The sequence below is a fragment of the Schistocerca americana genome, chromosome 3 (assembly GCF_021461395.2).
Source record: "Schistocerca americana isolate TAMUIC-IGC-003095 chromosome 3, iqSchAmer2.1, whole genome shotgun sequence".
In the NCBI taxonomy this organism is placed as follows: domain Eukaryota; kingdom Metazoa; phylum Arthropoda; class Insecta; order Orthoptera; family Acrididae; genus Schistocerca; species Schistocerca americana.
This window is the reverse complement of record NC_060121.1, coordinates 442,868,554-442,876,178: the sequence shown is the minus strand read 5'-3', so window position 1 is coordinate 442,876,178 and position 7,625 is coordinate 442,868,554.

Genomic DNA, 7,625 nt, shown 5'->3' with positions numbered 1-7,625 from the left:
ATAATGTTAATCACGTATAGTTAACGGAAGACGTAGAAACGATATTCCGTTCGAATTAGAATAGAGACCCCACGAACACAAATTTGCTGCGGCAGGTATGAAATATAAACTCCGTTACTCGCTCGTTACACTTGAAGGACAGATGTTGAATGGGCCGAAACGAGCCGCCGCATAACAGCGTAGTTGCCTGCTAACTTCGAAAGAAGGTAGATGCGGTCCCTAGCGCAACTTATAACATCGTCGAAAATCAGTGCGGACGGGAGAGCTTTGGTACACCCTGTTAGAAAAACGGAAAAATGGAGGCGGTACAATTGGAGAGCTATCCGCCTTCACCAACATGCATAAGCAATTCATTAATAGTTTATATATATATATATATATATATATATATATATATATATATATATGAATTGCAAAAAACTAATAATAAAAAAAATTGCATGGCGCAAGATTCGATCCGGCGACCTTCGGATTACGAACCCCAGCGCTTTCCGCTGCGCCACGACGCTGTAGAAAATTATCAATCGTAGAGTGTATTTCACCGCAACGGTTTCTTTTAACTGTCGATTTTCTCGACAACGGCTGAGAAGTGCATCTTGGTGCTTTGCCACATTACACCTCTGGCCATGAGCTTTTATTATGCGCAGTATGAATCGAATCTGAATTTCATAATTGGCGGCCTCCCCTTGTGAGTGCTAAACTGCTTGTTTACTCTCACTGAGAGGAAATGTCCTTTTTTTTCAGTCTGCGTGTTACAGTCTGTTTCATGCTGCTCTTAACCGTTGTCAGCTCACATGCAGCTGCACTCGGCGCCAAGCTGTCTGCCAATCCACGTGTGTGTGTGTGTGTGTGTGTGTGTGTGTGTGTGTGTGTGCCGAGCCGTCCGCCGCGTGCCCTCCGCTCCCGACAGGGCGCGCTCACGGAAGCGGAAACCCGGTGCTGCTCTGCAAAGCCCTAGCAGGAAATCGCCACCTGCGTGCTGCTCGTTTTGCAGCGAGCCGCAGCAGGTTGCATCCGTTTGCCGCTGCGATGCGCCAGACGCTTATCATTTAGCTCCATGTATGTGAAGCGTATTCCAGTACGTAACTACCATCCTTTGGGAAGTGAAACGGAACTTATTAACCAGAGACTGTATGATTCGTGGCTGACCTTGAATCTCGAAATTCTGTTGAATAAATCGTTGAAACGCACTTTGTTTTGCAGCAGTTTGAATGAAAGGGCATACCCACGATATTCTCCGATAATGTCGAAGTGCAATCATATTCGTGAGTCCGCAGTTGATAAAATATCTTTACACAAGTTCCATAGATTCTTTCTATTGTTTTTATATTAATTATTTATATGTCCTTGGTTTGTTTGGAAGTGCGTACTCCATTTAGAGCTTCGTTAATTTGACCCCTTCAGTACTATCAAGATAGAACATACTAAAGGTTGGTAGGTGTACAGCACGGTGTACTCCATACAAGTGTGTGTGGGAAGCAATATGTGACGGTGCCCCTAATAAAAGTTTCACACACTTACAGTAGGTGCCGCGACACTTGTCTAAGATGTCAACAGTTGTGTCCATAAAAGTACAGACTGCATCTACCGACTGTGTGTTGCCTTCTACAGGGGAAAAAAATTTCGGGAGTCTGTACCATCTTTGACAATTGGTCTCTCGTAATACGTTCAATTCTATATTTTTCGCATTCGCCTTTATTTCAGTGTGATCTCAAAACACACACCTGCCAGATTCGATTCTGTTAAATTAATACAACTTGCCATGAATGTGTAGCTGAAATATACAACTTGAATAGTCTCGTTGCAGCTAAGCAGCCTCATATATCTGTATGTACAGCGATAGATCCAGAATTCCACAAGGATACTGCGCTTTCCTGTGCCCTCAGAACGAAGCCCGGCAAGTCTCCGTACTGCCTAAAGGCGCTTCTGCTTTGACGGCGTAGCCAGTGCCACTTTTAGAAGTATTCATGTTTGTTTTTTCAGCCGGCCACGGTGGCCGAGCGGTTCTAGGCGCTTCAGTCCGGAACCGCGCGACTGCTACGGTCGCAGGTTCGAATCACGCCTCGGGTATGGATGTGTGTGATGTCCTTAGGTTAGTTACGTTTAAGTAGTTCTAAGTTCTAGGGAACTGTGACCTCAGATGTTAAGTCCCACAGTGCTCAGAGACATTTTTTGTTTTTTCTGCTCGCTTCTCAAAGATATTATGGTCTCTGACTCCCATATCGTCCTTAAAAATATTCAACACCGGAGATGGAATAAAACAATCAATCGCTGTATTTTCGATATGGTTTGAAACGTGTTCGCAATAAACGTAGGGTGCAGGGTATCAATTTGCAGTGGGTGCATTCCCATGCACGCATCCGCTACAGTGTAGAAGTAGACGCTATTAGGGAAGGAAACGCCGTCTATAGGCACGGAAAACGTCAAACAGCGATAGAAACTATTTCTACTATCATTGGACTCCGTTTGTTTGAACCGCCCCCATTTTCCTCTTCGTTACACAGTGCCAAAATCTAGAGGATTCATGCATGTGAGTGGGATTCTGAATCGAAACCTCTATGTCGCGTCCGAATTTGCCTGTACGGTTGAACTTTTTGAAGACATTTGTGAGTTTGGGATACCACCTCAACCAATGAATCTCTTCTCTTCTGTTTAGTAAAGATGGTCGCCTTTCAAGATTTTAAACATGGCTGAAGCAGCAACTGTTAAAAATCTTCACGGTAAATGATAACCGCCAAACAGTTGTAGGATAAAGATTTAATTTTCTTATTCATGATGACAGATTGTTTCGATCTTATACAACATTTTGTTCGTTTTCGTTAGTGTGTATCCAAGCCTTTAATTTGCGTGGTTCCAGCCGGAGTGGCCGTGCGGTTCTAGATGCTACAGTCTGGAGCCGAGCCACCGCTACGGTCGCAGGTACGAATCCTGCCTCGGGCATGGATGTGTGTGATGTCCTTAGGTTAGTTAGGTTTAATTAGTTCTAAGTTCTAGGCGACTGACGACCTCTGATGTTAAGTCACAGGTTGCTCAGAGCCAATTTGCGCGCACGTTGGATATGTTTCTTAGCGCAAGCTTGACCTGCATGACACTAGGACACAGGCAAATTGGTGTTCATATTTTCTATTGCATGTGGATGTTTTAAATGGTTCTGCTATGTTTGATTTATTAAGACAGAGGGTTTGAATTAGCACAACCTTAAAAATTTTGATGCGCATGAGTATGCATCCCGGGTTTTAATATGCGCGAGTGTATCACGCATACCACAAGTGCCCTCTCTCTGCCCTAGTGCTTTCACACCCGCTCCACGCGAGTTCACAAGCTATGTACTGATAGAATGCCGCGTTCGCATCGACCATCTCTTCATAATCATGCTGTAGAGATTGGGGTGATATTTTAATTTTAACTGCTGGTGCCGCCGTTGGTACGATTGTTTTATGCATCTCCACTGCAGAATATGATTTTAGTAAGTGACTAAAAGTTTTTGTGCTTTTAATATTTGGTAATTTTCATGGTTGCTTAAGCTATAAGCGTTAGTTTTTTCTTCTATCTCAGTTATGTTGCTAAGTTTTTTGGTAATGAAGATGTCTTCCTGTTCATGTGTATTTTTGCTTCTGATGAAGTTATTTTTAGATATACCGAAACCGGATTTAAATAGAACTTTATCCTGCAACTGTTTAGCTGCTACCATTTACCGCGATGTTCGCCTTTATAAAGTAACTACCAAGACCGGAAATGCTTCTCACTTCCTAAACGTGTATGAGAATTCAATATACATTCTAATGTCCTCCCATCTTCTCTCCGCCCCGCTTCTCCTCCTCCTCCTCTTTCTCTGCGCGTCACCTCTTACCCTTATATCTGTCCACACCCCCCTTACTATTCCATTTCCTCCCCATCAATCCACTTATCAATCTCTCTGTTACTGAACCTTGTTTGTTGTTACTGGAAACGACAGCTTGATGGGAAACTGAAGTCACTTAAAATGAATGGACCAATCGGTTTGGATCATTGGTATATAAGGTATGAGAGACACCCTTCAGCTGCTGGATCATTGATGACTATAGCTTCGCTGCCAGTATTTTGGCATTTTTAATCTGTGAATGGGAAGGCTTACAACGTTTCGGGCGAATCGTAAACTGGTTAACCATGTATACAACTTTCTTGTTTCCTGTAAAATCGATGTAAAGGAAGAAAACACAGCAGCCTATTTTTTTATATTCAATATTTATTTCAAAAATTACATAAGGAGAAAAAATGGGAGAAACGATTTGTCTAATGGTTTACAAGCTCTCCTAACATACTTGGAAGTTACTGTCAGAATGAAATCGAAACCACGTATTTTCACGTCAAAGCACAGCATTTACTTTTTCTTGCAGTCGGATTTAATAGAAAATATGTACATTACCGTTTATAGCAGTATGTATGTAATGGACGATTGAGTGTGTGTTTGAGTTTCATGCAATAGTGTGACGTAATATCTCGAAAAATTCGTCGTGGCTTGTGAATGAATATTAGTCTTTATCCACTGCACGCGCATTGATCATAGTATACTATGAATTAAATAGTGTCTTCTATGTACTGTTGGATATGTACTGATACACCGTATGGGGTATGTCCGTACGAATGTGTATTAGAGTATCACGTAAAAATTTAATGTAAGAATTTCCCAATATTTCCGAAGACAGCGTTTCCATTTTCTGCACTACTTATATATTTAAATATACGATGACCGTCCAAATGTTCAGAATTAGAAGTAAATCGGCCAAGAACTTTCGATTTTCCTGCCAACCAGGAAGTTTGCAGTGTTACGGTTGCTGGGGGAATAGTTGGTCGGAGGTCCTGAGACGCCGATATGTTCCTTGCAAGCTGCCTGCTGGCTGTTACTGTGTGCGGTGTGCTCATAGCGTGTAGCTGTGTCGGGAGATCAAAATGCCACGATTTACTGACCAGGAACATGGCATTAAATTTTGTATTAAGTTCCGGAAATCAGGCATAGTGACACACGAAAACTTCACCGAAGCCATAAAAGTCAAGAATGATGAAATTCCGGGTGAAGGCGATGCTCGTCGCTGTTTCGTATTCCGAGGGCAGAATCAAATAGGAATTTGTGCCACAGGTATAAACTGTCAACAACGAATTTTAATCGAAACTCCTTGAAAGTCATCGAAACCGGTGCTTCAGGTCAGGAAGGATGTCAGTGGAACCTGATGATTCCACCACGACAACGCATCGTCTCACCCGGCGTTTAATGTCAGGCACGGTGTGGAAGCGCTGCCCCAGCCACCATAAACTCCCGATCTGGCACGAGGGGGCTTCTTTCTGCTTCCTTGAACAAATAAAAGCTTAAAGATCTTTATTTTGGGACAGTAGATGCCAAGGAAGCTGCAGTGACGAGTTGCCTGCGGGGAAGTTCCAATTAACATGTTTCAGGAAGCCTATTTGAACTTGCTGAACATCTTTAAAAGGTGTGTTTTGAAGAATACTAAATATCTGTTCTATTATTTTCAATTATTTGTTCTTTAAAAGGTGTAACCTACATCGTTGCGAATGATCATTTAGAGTATCGTGTAAAAATTTGAAGAAAAGAACATTTCGAATTTTTTGGTAACACTGTTTCATTTTCTAAATTATTCATACAAGGTGGTCTATTGATCGTGACCGGGCCAAATATCTTACGAACTAAGCATCAAACGAAAAAAACTACAAAGAACGAAACTCATCTAGCTTGAAGGGGGAAACCAGATGGCGCAATGGTTGGCCCGCTAGATGGCGCTGCCGTAGGTCAAACGGATACCAACTGCGTTTTTTTTTTAAATTGGAACCCCCATTCTTTATTACATATTCGTGTAGTACGTAAGGAAATACGAATGTTTTAGTTGGACCACGTTTTTCGCTTTGTGATAGATGGCGCTGTAATAGTCCCAAACATATGGCTCACAATTTTAGACGAACATCTGTTAACAGGTACGTTTTTTAAATTAAAATACAGAACGTAGGTACGTTGGAACATTTTGTTTCGGTTGTTCCAATGTGATACATGTATCATTGTGAACTTATCGTTTCTGAGAACGCATGCTGTTATGATTACCTGTAAATACCACATTAATGCAATAAACACTCAAAATGATGTCCGTCAACCTCAATGCATTTGGCAATACGTGTAACGACATTCCTCTCAACAGCGAGTAGTTCGCCTTCCCTAAGGTTCGCACATGCCGTGACAATGCGCTGATGCATGTGGTCAGGCGTTGTCGGTGGATCACGATAGCAAATATCCTTCAACTTTCCCCACAGAAAGAAATCCGGTGACGTCATATCTGGTGAACGTCCGGACCATGGTTTGGAGCTTCGACGACCAGTCCACCTGTCAAGAAATACGCTATTCAATACCGCTTAAACCGCACGTAAGCTATGTGCCGGACATCCATCATGTTGGAAGTACATCGCCATTCTGTCATGCAGTGAAACATCTTGTAGTAACATCGGTAGAACATTACGTAGGAAATCAGCATACATTGCACCATTTAGATAGCCATCGATAAAATGGGGACCAATTATCCTTCCTCCCATTATGCCGCACCATACATTAACCCGCCAAGGTCGCTGATGTTCCACTTGTCGCAGCCATCGTGGATTCTCCGTGGCCCAATAGTGCATATTATCGGTTTACGTTACCGCTGTTGGTGAATGACGCTTCTTCGCTAAATACGTAGAATGTGTGCAAAAAATCTGTCATCGTCCCGTAATTCCTCTTGTGCCCAGTGGCAGAACTGTACTCGACGTTCAAATTCGTCACCATGCAATTCCTGGTGCGTAGAAATATGATACTGGTGCAATAGATGTTGGTGTAGCGTTCTCAACACCGACGTTTTTGTGATTCCCGATTCTCACGCCATTTGTCTGCGACTGATGTGCGGATTAGACGCGACAGAAGCTAAAACACCTACTTGGGCATCATAATTTGTTGTAGGTCGTGGTTTACGTTTCACATGTGGCTGAACACTTCCTCATTCCTTAAATAAGGTAACTATGCGGCGAACGGTCCGGACACTTCGGTGATGTCGCCCAGGATACCGAGCAGCATACATAGCACACGCCCGTTGGGCATTTTGATCACAATAGCCATACATCAACACGATATCGACCTTTTCCGCAATTGGTAAACGGTCCATTTTAACACGGGTGATGTATCACTGGCGGAATGTTACGAGATACCATGTACTTACACGTTTGTGACTATTACAGCGCCATCTATAACAAAGCGAAAAAAGTAGTCCAACTAAAACATTCATATTTCTTTACGTACGACACGAATATAAAAAAACACAGTTGATATCCGTTTGACCTATGGAAGTGACATCTAGCGGGCCAACCATAGCGCCATCCGGTTTCTCCCTTCAAGCTATACGAGTTTCGTTCTTTGTAGTTTTTTCGATTGACAATTATTTCGTGAGATATTTGGCCCGGTCACTATCAATGGACCACCCTGTATGTTAAAAAGTAAACAGACTATGTCCAGCTGAGCATTCATTAGAATACATGTAAAAATTTTAGGTAGATCGGTCAATAAAATTTACAAGATTTGCACAGAAGAAATTATTCAATCTCTTCACACCGCGCTCAAT